Raw genomic sequence first — 15,193 nt, 5'->3', positions numbered from 1 at the left:
TTCCTAACACACACACACACACACACTCGAGCGCACACACACGCACACAAAGACACCAAATCCGACTTTGTTAAACCTCAGCACCTCGGCTATCACTCCCCCCCACCCCTTCCTTGCACCCGCCCCTTCTCCCTCCTCCCTCATTCAGCTGTATCATGATTCTGCAGCTCAACCTCTGCAGCATGACTCCACTTTCCTCTCTGCACCTCAGCCCCCCTCTATTTGTTGACGAGTCCAGGAGAAACAGAAATGGCTTAAAATAACTGGAGGTAGAACTATAGTACTTTCACACTTACACACAAATATCACTGTCCTCTCTTTGTCGTACATACAAGCACTCATACTGCAGACTTGCAGCATGACCACAAATTCTTGTATACACACAAACATCACAGATAGCACACGTCATACTGAGTGTTACTTTAAGCTTCACAGACACTTTAATCTTTCCTAATGTGGTTATCGGCAGACTGAGATATAACAATACATAGCTATGTAATGTAGGTCTATAATGTACTTATAATGTAGACCTTATAATAATAATCCTTCAACACTACATAAAGAGCTCCATCCTCCCTGCAGCTCTTATTTAGAGGAGAAAAACCTCCACCTTTGTCTGTATTCTTTACACAGAGACAAACCCCTTATGACACAAAAGCTGAATTCTATTCATTTTTGGCATGAAAGCAAAGGAAAAAGTACAGATTTGAACAGTTTTTTAATACAGTTAAAGCATTAAAAAGTTTTTGAACACATTTTTAAACCATTATTTCCTAAAAATAAAAAACTTTGTTTTTATTTGTTTGTAAGAAATCTTCAGGTATCTGCAGTTTTCTATTTTTTTCCCTAATCTTATAGTTGCAAAATTTTCAGAAAATGTAATTTTATATCTGACATCAAGTGTTTGTAATGCGATATCACAGGAAGTGTGACATATTTTAAACATTTTGTCTCTAGAAGTTTTAAGAGTTTTGGTTCCCCATCTGTAAACAGGACAGGAACTCCCATAATCTTGTGATTTGTAAAGATGTGGTTGACTGTTCTGCGTGAACTCAAATCTGCATATATTTTCCCAAATCAACTTTTTGAGGGGATTTTTCAGACAAATAATTTGACTGGCCATGTTAATTTGTACTAAAAATGTTTGTCTTACTGGGTTATAGCATGTCATCGGAATATCTAATTATCGTGTTGTTGTCGTTCATCATAATTTATGGTGATTTTTTTTGTTTGTTTTTAAAGCAATACAACAAATAAGGTTTGTAAGGTTGGATTTGCTGTTAGCTATTTTTGTTTGCTTGTGATAGTTTTTGATAACATTAGGTACAGTAACTTCTTGGCTAATGCTAACTGAATACTCAAATAACGTAACTGGTCAGTTGCAATGTTGACCATTCACTGACACGGGGATATCAGATTGCGCTTATGTTATTACTATGTTACTTTGCACTTATTTGTGGGTACATGCTTTTGTGCATACAACCCATGCAATAAGTTTGCATGTTATTCAAACATACTTGCATTAGCTGATACCTTGGGACTTATTTCTTATTGCCTTATTGTCCCACTGTACTCGCAAAGAAAACATGACTGCAGCTAAAATGCTAACTATGAAGTTTCAAAACAGAGCCTCTCAAACCAATCTGTGAAGTCACTGTGGCTATGTTCATCTTTTATGTACAGTTTGTGGATTTGACAGTGCCTTCTAGCACCCTGTTAGCACCTGTCAACACACCCTCAAGTCTTTTTTTTTGCTTACAAATGAGAGCCACAAACCCACTTTAAGACAACCAACAGTGTCTACAGTCCTCAGCACCTCAGGGCAATCTCGTCCCAACCTGATCTGCCTGTTTTGCTGCCAGGTGCGGACATGGATACAATCTGATGGGTATGAGTGAAGTCACGCCTTCATACACAGTGCACATTTGAGTTGACCAGAAAAATGTACCAGAAAACACATTATACAATCCCCCATGCTGTGTACATTTCATAAAGAATATATTATGCATCGTCATGATGCTGTTGAGATGCTATTTGCACAGTTATATCCAGTTAGTTCATGAGCATCAGCTATACTAAGTACTATAACCTAATTATAAAAAGCTAAAGAGCTATAACATTATTTTATAGGAGAAAATGGCATTGAAAGTTCATCACAGCAAAAAACATTAAAGCAAAAACATTAAAGACATTTACCCCCAAGAAACCTTTAAGTCTCATTACCTTTTATGTCTAATATTTCTGACCGTTTAATTCAGCGTGGTCATGTGTGGGCGTCATTTTCATTTCCATTATTGTGAGTACACATACTGTAATCTATTCTCAAGTCTTCCTTTCAAAAGAGAACTTCAATGTGAGTTAATTAACAACTACATTGTCTTTTTTTTTTTTTAACTTTTCTGGTTTCTTCATTTGCCGCAACAGAAAATACGCACTGAGGTAATTTCCTCATGCATGGGTACTGAATAGACAATCCACAGAGGGCATAACACTAAAATGTCTCAAAAATGATGGAGGTGGAGGATGGAGACATAAAAAGAGAGACAGTGAATCTGCTACTGTGTAGGTGGAGACAACAGAGGAGGGAGGAGGGCTGCAGTGAAGGAGGCTGATGAGTGACTCTGCAGATTAAAACCATAATGTCAGAGCACTACAGATGATCCAGGATATTGGAGGTAGATTGCTAGAACTGCATGGAGCCATGCTGTTTGCAAGCAACTGACATTTTTAGAAAATAATATCTGCTTGCTTTGCTGAGAGCCCTGAACAGAGAAAAAAAATTAACGGGAATGCACTTTAAGACAAACACAATTAACTTTTGTAGATTAAAATAGAAAAGAATGGAATAAAAACATCAACACAGATTAACGGGATTGATAATATCAGTGACTTTACACAGAGAAGGAAGTATTAACATTTTCCTCTTTCATCTTGTGCACTGGTATTTTTATAGCCTCTGCAGATCGTGAGCATGAGTCAGGTCTTTGGGACCTTAGGGACGCACCTGGTTACTAGATTGTTCTTTTGGATGAATGTTTCTTCTTTGTTTATAACTGCTAAAAAGCTGTCAGATCAAAGGCATTTCAGAATGAAGCCTAATGTATTATGAATGTAAGAGGCTGATTTTGTGACAAGATAAGAGAAGGAGAGAAGGGAAGGAAAAACTGACACTGATGAAATAATTAAGTAAGGGTCTCAGAGCATTTTCCCTCAGTGGGGTAATTGGGTTTAGTCTGCTCTGCTTCAGCTGATCGTTCACTTCCTCCTCTAGACATCCAAAGCTGCTGACTTCAGCTTTAAATACCTTTAAAGACTCAATATGAGGCATTGCCCCATCAGCGTGTGTGATGCATCGAGGCAGGAAAAGACGTGCTCTCCGTGACTGCCTTGACCCTGAAGAATGGCATCCTCTACAGACATCGGGTCTGTGGGGGACTCTGTGGACCTATTAGCAAACTGCAACATGTGTAAACGAATTTGTCTCAATGACATTGGTGCCGGGACACATCGACAACTGGCACAGCCAGTACATGCTGACACACATGGTTCAGGGACAACAAGGGCTCACATATCCAGGAGCAACACTGCTGAAGGCAGAGGAAAGATCTTCAGCAATAAATGTTCTATACATCCTGAAGGTAGTTTTTATGCATAGACCTTTTAGCTTATCAAGGTCCACATTAAGTTTAGCAGTGCAGCAGCTATTCTTCCTGGGGTCACAATGCTATCATACAATAAAATGAAAGAACAATTGTTACAAACATATGAAATATTAATCAAATTAGTTATTTTGACAGTATTATAGTAAGATAGTAATTGATTTAAATATTGTAACAAGCATAGCTCATTTTGGGTCAATGCACACTGATCCCAGCTGTCATAGCTGTAATGTTGCTGTGTGGCAGGCAGGATGAGGGCCCAAATGCAGGACTCGTTTGGGCATGGGAGTTTAACTGAAAATGGCAGCTTTATTGCTGGGAAATCCACAATAACATTACCTTACAAAAAAAACCAAATAAACAACACGGGAACGTGGGAACTAAGGCCTGAAACACCGGAAAACTGGAACTTAAGCAGGAGCACAAGAAAACAAACCTGGAACTGAGAAGCTAAGAAACTAAACAGGCGCACAAGGACAAGGGAAACACACAGCTGTGAGGGTGCACGACATGACAAAGGGCAAAGGTAAACACAGGGCTTAAATAGACATAACAAGACAAAGGAAGCAAAGCAGAATACGCTGACATAAGACAAGGACTATCAAAGTAAAACAGGAAGCACGAGACATTTGCAAAGATGAAGACTCAGAAACAGACTTGACACTGAGACATGACTGACTGGATATGCAACATGGAACACAGGGAAGACATGAAGTGACTGAAACTAGGAGCTAGAACTACAGATATAATATAAACAGAAAACCAAAGCCATGAATAACAAACAATCAAGGGATATAAGTTAAAGAAACACAAGACTGGGTCACGGACCCAGTACCGTGACATAAGAGTCAGGATCAATATTAAATTAATAAAATTCAAAAATCTGATTTAATTTAATTTGATTGAAATTTATTTAGCTATCTGTGAAGTTTATTAGATGAATATGACATTTTAGTTTAATTCTACTTTGCTTGTGACTTCAAATGGCAGTTCATAAGTAACTGAGATCACGCTATTCCTGCTATGGTATATTTAGAATATTTTAATGGATTTTACTAAAATACTGTGGTAGTAAGCAAAGCTTCTGATACTTTAAATAGTTCTCAGAAATATGGTTGTGAATAGGTTTGTTCTGTCAGTCAAAGAATTTGTTGAAATAACCACCCTAAAATACTATTTAGTACAATAAAGTAACACTTTATTGTACTAAAGTACTTTTTTATCATATGACATTTTGTAATACAAAGCTGAATTTGTATGTATTGTCATCATCATCATCATCATCTTTTATTATTATCATTATTATTATTATTTATTTATTTATTTATTTATTTTACCACTAATCTAACTTGATTTCTTGTTTCTTTTCTTTTTCTTTTTCTGTTTTTTTTTTTTTTTTTAATAAAGCCCCAGACTGTGACAAAGTCTCCACCATGTTTTCCAGATGCCTGTAGAGACTCACCGTTGTACCTCTGTCCTGGACTCCTCCAGATAATCATAATTTAAACCAAAATTTCACATTCGTCAGTCAGAGTTGTTCGTTCTGTGTAGACACAACACTGGTTCATCCCTTGATTTAGCTCCAATTTTTTTTGTCAATTTTTCATGTCAGTGTTAAATAAAAGAAAACATTCAAAAGCCTGGAGAACTGTTACTGGAGACCACATTAAAAAAATTCCAAGAAATTGTGATTCCTTGGGAGCAAAATATAAAGAAATCAGGAGTGGCCTCATAGACATAGGCTGTCTTCACAGCATAAACTTTTGATTTGTCATTGCTGGAGTGGAATTAATCGCAGTATCAATGGCTCTGTTCTAATCAAGTGTCCTTTGAGGATGACGGTGTGATAGTGAGTCAGCAGCACAATAATTGATTTCTTGTTTCACAAACACGTTCGGGTATTGACCAAAGACTGTAAAAAACAAAAAGAAACTGGATTAATGTTAATGAATAAAAGACTCATGTAGAATAATTAGTTTTTTACTTATAATTAAACACACAAACACAATTGCAACAATTACAAATAAACATAACAATTAGTTCTGAATACTTTTCAAATACTTTGTTTTACTTGTAATTTAATTTTTTATTTGCTGTTTTTCTTATTTTGCTCTTCTTTATTTTTTTATGTTTCCTTTCTTCCCTTTTCCCTTTTATAATGAAGGTGAATGTGAGTACTGATTTTTCCCAGCACAATCATTATTGTATCCCTATGCCTAAAAAAAAGTAATGAATCATTTAAAGCACACAACCCAGTATGACACCATCACATGCTGAGTGGTTGTTGTACACCATAAGTTGCATGGCTCTTTGTACTTCTAATACTGGAAGACAAGTAATAGTGACACTTCTATCAGCAACAGCAAATAATTATTCAGCGTTGTTTTCTCATAGTAATTGTAAGGTTTTCACTTTCACTAATCATACTGCTTGCTGTAGTGCGAGTATTAAGAGTGTAATATCTGGATATTATCTGAGGCCGCCTACAGGGAGAAGGTGGATTATCTGGCTGAGTGGTGCGACACAAACAACCTGCTGCTTAACACCGAGAAGACTAAGGAGCTCATCGTGGACTACAGGAGGAATGCTGACCCACATCCACCCATCCATATTAAGGGGACGGCTGTGGAGCGTGTGAGCAGCTTCAAGTTCCTGGGAGTCCACATCTCCGAGGATCTCACCTGGACGACCAACTGCTCCAAGCTGGTCAAGAAGGCTCACCAGCGCCTCTTCTTCTTGAGGACTCTGAGGAAGAACCACCTGTCCTCAGACATCCTGGTGAACTTCTATCGTTGCACCATCGAGAGCATCCTGACCAACTGTATAACAGTCTGGTACGGGAACTGCTCTGCCTCGGACCGGAAGGCGTTGCAGAGGGTCGTGAAAACTGCCCAGCGCATCGCCGGAGCACCACTTCCTGCCATGAAAGACATCTACAGGAAGCGGTGTCTGAAAAGGGCTGGGAAAATCATCAAAGACCCCAGTCACCCATCACATGGACTCTTCACCCTCCTGCCCTCTGGGAGGCGCTACAGGAGCCTCCGGACTAAGACCACCAGGTACCGGAACAGCTTCTTCCCCACAGCTGTCAGACTCCTGAACTCTGCCTCCTTACATCTGACCCACGTTAACACATGGACTGAACATACACACACCCACAATGGACAACTGTACCCTCAAACACACAATAATAACATGGACTGAACCACCACTCACAACCACTAGCACTTTATATAGCCTCTGTAGGAATTATATCTCACTTATCTTAACTGCACTACTGTATAGTTCTGTGTAAATAATCATTCTGTACATTTGATAATTTTTAATCCTACAACTGTTTACAACTTGCATAGTTCCCATTTCTGTATAACTGTATATCTCAGATTTCTGTAAAGTTATTTATTTCATATTCTGTAGAGTTTTTCATATTTATATCCTGTTCATAGCCTGGGGCGATCGTGGCTCAAGAGTTGGGAGTTCGCCTTGTAATCGGAAGGTTGCCAGTTCGAGCCCCGGCTCGGACAGTCTCGGTCATTGTGTCCTTGGGCAAGACACTTCACCCGTTGCCTACTGGTGGTGGTCAGAGGGCCCGGTGGCGCCAGTGCCCGGCAGCCTCGCCTCTGTCAGTGCGCCCCAGGGTGGCTGTGGCTACAATGTAGCTTGCCATCACCAGTGTGGGAATGTGTGGATGACTGGATATGTAAAGCACTTTGGGGTCCTTAGGGACTAGTAAAGCGCTATATAAATACAGGCCATTTACCATTTACATAGCTTGTACTCACTACAGCCAGTTACTGTACATAGTTATAGAATATTCATAACATACTTCATACCGTGTACATTATAACATACCATAATAGACCCATTTCTGTAATATACTCACATATCTATATTATTGCTAATATATATTGTAATATATCTATATCACTAAAGCACTTCTGGATGGATGCAAACTGCATTTCGTTGCCCTGTACCTGTGCATGTGCAATGACAATAAAGCTGAATTCTATTCTATTCTATTCTATTCTATATCTGGAGTCCAACACTTTCAGTGACTAATGGTGGTCTGACAGGAGGTCTAGGCAAATATTATCATAATATATAGCATAAATAGGCAATCTCATCATTAGTCTGAGCTCTAAATAATTTATCTGGAGCACCAAATGCTACAGATAAATGGCAACAACAAAATAAATCACTGCCTAGGCAACACTGTGAATTTCCCTTCATCACAGGGAAACGAGAAAACATGCTTAGTGGGATATAACGTGTTTGTATGTGTGTATTTATGCTTCAGATTAGTTTTGCAATTTTCTCAGCGAGCTGACAGATTGATACAACACTCCCCAGTTTGTTTGTCATATATTTTGTTATGTAACTTTAGGTGAGTGATTGAATCTCATGTTGAATTTATTAAAGGTTTGATGGCTTCCCTGCTGAAGAAGTATGTTGAAGGGAATCACTTTTTTCAGGTTGCTTTTCAAACATTTTCTAGTGGAACAAGTGATTTGCGTATTTGTGCATTTCACATATACCCGTTTTCCCCTACTGATTTGTGGAAAAAATCAAACTGATTTAGAAACTCGAAGGACTGAATATTAGCATTTTCCTTGCTGATGCCTGCTCCATACGATCGGTGTGTGTGTGTGTGTGTGTGTGTGTGTGTGTGTGTGTGTGTGTGTGTGTGTGTGTGTGTGTGTGTGTGAAGTGACAGGCCTGTCTTGGGCTTTTGCCAATCCTTTTCCCTGTGTGAGGAAGATGTGGAACAGTTTTATTTCTGTCTGTGGCTACTTAGCCATCCACAGAGGATCGCCTATGAGAAAAAAAACTCTGCTCGATGTTAACATGGACATACACACACACAGAGAGAGAGAGAGAGAGAGAGAGAGAGAGAGAGCTACTGATGCATTGCAGATAAACTGCAGATCCTTGTGTCACCCCTCCCTTTCTGTTCTCCTTTGCAAACCCCTTCTACTGTTGTTCATCTTTCTTTTTTTTTTTTTGCCCTCGCAGTATCCATGACATCACTTGCTCCCCACCTCCCACCAGCACCACCCAGTACAGCTATCTACAAGCTGTCACACCCTGCTTACCTCCCCACAAGATGCTCTTACCCTTCCACCTCTCAACCATCCATCTCAGGAGGCGTACAGCCAATCTTTGACCTTTGCAGAACACTGAAGACGAAAGTTTTCAGATCCACTACAACATAAGATTGTTTAACAAATCATTATTGATTTGGCCTTGAGCCAAAAATCCATGGTTATGCAGACTCTGGCTCTTGTTATTTTAAAAGTGAATTGTTACCCCACCTAAGAAATCTGTGGACAAATAAAATGTTCTGGAAGTGTAATTAAGGTGTTCATTTATATGAAAATTGACGATTTGTCGCCGCCACCACCAGGACAGTGAAGTCTGGTAAGTTATAGGAGTGGATTCAAATGATTTTAGTTGCAGAATATCATCAAAACCCTAAAAAATTTACACAGAACTGAAATTGTTTTGTATTTTTCTCAATTATTTTCACTCAACCTAAAAGACAATGTACAAATAGATTTTCTTCCCTGGTGCGTGCATCAGAGCAGCTTTGAAACCCACCGGGGAAAAAATATGTTAATCAATGTACAGGGCACCTCGAAGGGGAGCTGATGAAGCAATAATGTAAATTCATCACTGACAGACCATGTGCCTGTGAAGTGCAATGTATGCACACACGTACACAAATTCAAATGAAGAAAACAAGTGATACGGTCAAATATTTTGACATTGTTATAGAAATTATGTTATTCATTTTAAACCAAAGGTTTAAAATAAAATAACTGTAACACAGTCTTTAATGCATCACTTCAGAAAAACAAGCACGCATATATATGCATCAGTACAGAGTTTTAACCTATGTATGACATTTTTACAGTCTGGTGCTTTGAAGGACACCAGTGTTACAACTGCTAGTACTGTAGATGAATTTGACAAGGTTACCAAGGTGGATGAAAGTGTCATGTGTGGCTGTGTGCAGGCAGGAGTGGTGGACCCAAAGCGCAGACACAAGGAGCAAAAAGATAAACTCAAATGCAACTTTACTGGTGGATGGCTGACTGGAAATACAGGAAACTTATACTGGCAAGCAGATGGACAGACTACACAGCAGAGGTGGGACCAAGTCATTGTTTTGCAAGTCTCAAGTAAGTCTCAAGTCTTTATCCTCAAGTCTCAAGTCAAGTCTCAAGTAATGTCAGGCAAGTCAGAGTCGAGTCTCAAGTCACTGGTGTAAAAGTCCGAGTCAAGTCACAAGTCTGAAACTTTGAATTTCAAGTCCTTTCGAGTCTTTAAAAAAAAAAAAAAAAAACGAAAAAAAGAATGTTGCAGTTATGCTAAATGTAAATATTAGACCATGTAATTTTAAAATCTGTGTTTTTCTCAACACATGACAAAATAGTGAACTTAGAAAATATACACAAATTGTGAAATTGCACCTCTTTAAAATGCAGCTCAATTAAACCTAGCTCCTAGAATAATTTTCACCAACGGTTCTGAGATAAGCTGCATGTTATTCTTGGATGCGGTTGTAGGACCGGCTTTAAAATCGCATGACAAAAATATCATACACATTAAAAAAAAACTGTATCACCAACGTAGCCTGGAAAACATTTGCTAGTTAGATGAAGTCAGCTATCTCATCTTAGCATATTTATATGCATATTTATAATCATACGGTTCTTGGAGTGAGTGCATACACTCATGAAGTTTAGTAACTTCAGGTCACTGCAACAAGCCCAGGTACAGTTTACCGACGGATGGGTGCAGGACCTTGAAATGCACCGTGTAGAAAGTAAAGACCATCGTACGTATCATAAGTTTACCAGTCTCACAAATCGTCGTCATAAATACACATTCCTTAACCGTTTATTAATAGGACCTTTGAGCTCAACGGTAATTAATTAGTAGTGGAAATAATCTCTGGTACCCATCACAGAAATGTAGCAGTGACAATAATATTGTATGCTGTAATCGTACTGGGCAATTAGTGATACAAAAAACCTGTTTTATCCTGTGAATAAAAGTATATGTTTTTGTCAATGTACCATAATAACAGAAGCGAAACGCAATATTGTGTCAGGACAATTCACTATTTATGCACAATAAACAAAGGAGCATAGCGCGACAATTTCTGTTCAGCGCCAGACTTGCTTTTAACCTATATCACCAATTATGTTATGAAAATGACGTATTAAGTACTAAAAAACACTGACCTTCGTGTAAATGCTTGGAGCAGACTAACCTGTGAGCTGGAGTGTTCTGGGACGTTATATTTGGTCTTTGAATGGCTGCAATCCAGGCCATCCGTCGCGTCTTTGTTACTTCGGAAACATGGCTCGAACAATTTCTCTTCAACGACGTAATCCGATAACAACCGATCTCTTTACCCGTCGGCTTCCCGTGGCTGTCATGCGACCGGCTATTGCAGTTAATAATACAACAGCTTCTTGACATTTTTGTGTTTCTTTTTATCGCTGTGTGACTGATTTCAATTGAAAGCCTGCGTGCGCTAGTACCGCTTGCCACGAGTTCCCAGAATCCTTTGCGGTTCTACCCGTGAATGACGTCACATTTTCAATCTCTATATAATATGCATGTTAAATTTTATATTTGGGGTAAAATATCAAGTCTTTTCAAGTAAACCGGTTCAAGTCCAATTCAAGTCCCAAGTCATTGGTGTAAAAGTCCAAGTCAAGTCACAAGTCTTAGAACATTTTTTCAAGTCAAGTCTAAAGTCATAAAATTAATGACTCGAGTCTGACTCGAGTCCAAGTCATGTGACTCGAGTCCACACCTCTGCTACACAGCATGGGACGATGGCGATCAGACAAAGGAAAACACAGAGCTTAAATACACAGAGGAGCAATCAGTGAATGAGAGACAGAAGGGAAACACAGCTGGGGCAAATCAGGGCTAACGAGACAGGGGAAGCAAAACTTGATACAATAACCTGAGACACAGACTTCAAAGTAAAACAGGAAACATAACACAGGGGATACTGCAACTAAGAAACACAGACAGAAACCAGAAAGTAGAACACGAACAAAGAAACCAAAACACTAGAAATGATAAATTAAGGCAAAATCAAAGTACAATAATAATGAAAACCCAAAACTCTGGGTTGATGACCGAGGTCTCCTAACAGAAAGAAGACAGTCAAAGATGTGACATTTGATCATTGACCCTTTCACACATAGTGGTCACTACAGTGAACAGCTATTCAAAGGCCGTTTTCTTGTATTTGTGTCAGTGTTGATGGTATACTTGCACATAAACCACTGATGTGTCACTCCATACACATCAGTTGTCCACCTAAGTGGACATGTAAACAATTCTTTGAAAAGTGCATGCTTAAAAAGAAAATGAAGTTCAAAAATCTTTTTTTTCATGCCTAAAGATGAATAAAAATACTTTTAAAAAAGTCCTGATTGAAGTTGTCATAATCAGAGATGGGCAGTAACGCGTTACTTGTAACGCGTTACTGTAATCTGATTACTTTTTTCAAGTAACGAGTAAAGTAAGGGATTACTATTGCAAAAACGGTAATTAGATTACTGTTACTTTCACGTAGGAACGCTGCGTTACTGCGTTACTAAAACCGTGATTTTTTTGCAAGAATGTCTCATGACAGTGACGTAAGCGAGTGCGCCGTTAGTGACAACAGCTGTGTGCAGATCAACAATGGATCACATATCGAGTGCAGGAGAGAGTATGAGCGTGCAGCATTTAAAGCGTGGAAGTACTGACCTTACTTTGAGTTTGATTCCATAAAAAGTGACAAAAACATTAGTGTCCGTTGTGCGTGGGAAGAAAACTTCTTTTTACAGCGAAAAAAAACCCCTAAACTTCCAAGCAAGCACCGAGTGCGCTACGACGTAATGGGAAATTCACAGAGAAACTCGCGGATTCTTCCACTGACCGCAGCACACCTGCACCAGGGTAAACCTCCGCCTACCGCAGTCCTGCTTTACAGGTGAAAATAGAGCAACAGGACCGCTGAGTCTTTGACTTTATTTATTTTCTGCTGTGTTTTACTTGCATCTATTTGAAAGACTGAGTGTAAACACAAAAAATATTTTATTTTATGTGCTGGAATGTGTAGAAAATAGGTTTAAATGTTAAACTAATTTATTCAAGTCAGAGAATGTTGCTTATAGTTTAATTTTTGCTTGATGCATAAAGTTAAAAGAATAAAACTAATAAAACAAGTTAAAAAAAGAGACTTTTCCATTTGATTACATTTTGTATGATGGATTATGCAGAAAAAGTAGAATTGGGCTGAAAGATCTATCGCTTTATTACCTCTTCAGGTTGTAAATTGTGTTTTTAAAAAGTAACTAAGTGACTAAGTAACTAAGTAATTAATTACTTTTGAAAATAAGTAATCAATAAAGTAACGGGATTACTTTTTTGGGGAAGTAATCAGTAATTAGTTACTGATTACTTTTTTCAAGTAACTTGACCAACACTGGTCATAATTCATGCATGAAAGGGTTAATCAAATGTCCTATTTTCATATATGGACCTACAATGTAATATAAGTGTACCTGTGAAGTCTCTCTGTACTGAGGAGCTGAGAATTATCAGCAGACGTCTTAATTAATCTCCTTGTGTTTATGTCTGTCTGTTTATGTCTCAGTGTCATTCTTTCTCTCCTCTGGCTCATGACATACTGCTTCACCTCATGAATAAATAAGTGACAGAAAGGCAACAGGCAGCCTTGTTAATTGCATGAAAGATCGAAGCATCATTGTGGTAAGTATTACAATTATTTAGTTAAGCTATAGATTCCCAGTCCTCTTGAATACTATTACAAGAAGGCTACATTAAAACCTTTAGGTGTTAGGTGACGGCTGTGTGCGGACAGGGATAGGACCCAAGATGCAGACTCCAGAGACAAACTTAAACCAAAACAGCTTTAATGCTGAACGCAAACATAACACAACTGGAAAAAACTCAAAATAAACTAACACCGGTGGACTGGCAAAACACACAGCAAAATAAACAGTAGATCGCGACATGGACACAGAGAAACACAGGGCTTAAATACACAGAGGGAGCAATCAGGGAATGAGTAACAGGAGGGAAAAACAGCTGGGGCAAATCAGGCCTAACGAGACCAGGGGAAGCAAAACCAGACACATTAACATCAGACATAGACTTCCAAAGTAAAACAGGAAACATAACACAGACTCACAGGCAAGCACTAAAACAAAGGGAACAGAGACGTGGGACCAGGGCAGACACAGACACTGACTGGACGTGGAAATACAGCAGACAGGGAAGACAGCAACAAAGGAACACAGACAGAAAACCAAAACACTAAAACTCTAACCAAACCCCACCCAGAGGACCTTAACTTAAGAAAAACCCGTAAAGCAAAGCTAGAATATAAAGAAATAACAAAATCAAATAACCAAAAACACAAAACACTGGGTCACCGACCCAGGAACCCTAACATTAGGTAGGGTAAGCTCTAAATATAATACTACAATTAGAGATGACTAAACTTGGTGACTACACCAACTAACACTCGTAAAGTCTCACTTTGAATCAAAATAAATGTATTTTGTAAAAAGCAGTCTTAACTCCTGCTAATTGATGGTTACCTATTTTCAACCAGAAACTGGGCTTTAGTTTGACAAATGTACTAATAAATTGTAAATTTTAATACTATGCCATGGTTGAATCTGGAAGTAGTCTGACTTATTGACTTCACAAACACGAAGCATTTGTCATTATCCAGTTATTTAATTCAATTCAGTTTTATTTGTATAGCAACAAATCACAAAACACAGTTGCCTCAAGGAGCTTTATGTTGTAGATAATCCTAAAATAATACAGAGAAAAAAGACAAAACCCCAAGAATCAGATGACCACCTATGAGCAAGCGACAGTGGGAAGGAGAAACTCCATTTTACAGTTTTTCTCCATTGGTTTGGCTCATTTCTTGAAACAGAAATTACATTCTCAAAATAACATGGACAAACCTCCAAACCTCTTGGCAAATGTTCACAACAGAATGGCATTTCTCATTCATTTTATCAAATGGAAAATGCCTTAGTACATGTCTCAATTGTCTCAGTGCATCTTTGCAAATGATTAAGTACAAGTAGCCTACAGTTATACAGTTAGCCCACATTTAGCACATTTTCCAAATGAGTAGATCTTGTAGATCTAAACTGATTAGTTGATTCTCAGTCTAATGATCATTCCCTCCAAAACATGTCAGCATGATTTCATTGTATAAGTACTTGCATGCACAACTGTCTGTTCAATTGTCAAAATTGGTCAAGAACATAATACCATGAATACCATATATGAACTTCTTTGAATATTTGATAAATTGATGACAGTCATTGACAGTCAGGTGAAACTAGACTAACGAAGGGGTAGTGTCACACACAGGTGTGTTCCATGATTGTGTGCTGCCAAACACAGATATATGGAGCTTGACCAGAGCCAGTCCGATCTTTGAACATGGATAGACAAGGCCA

Source organism: Rhamphochromis sp. 'chilingali' (genome assembly GCF_963969265.1).
Source record: "Rhamphochromis sp. 'chilingali' genome assembly, chromosome: 2".
Taxonomy (NCBI): Eukaryota; Metazoa; Chordata; class Actinopteri; order Cichliformes; family Cichlidae; genus Rhamphochromis; species Rhamphochromis sp. 'chilingali'.
This window is presented reverse-complemented; position numbering follows the sequence as displayed.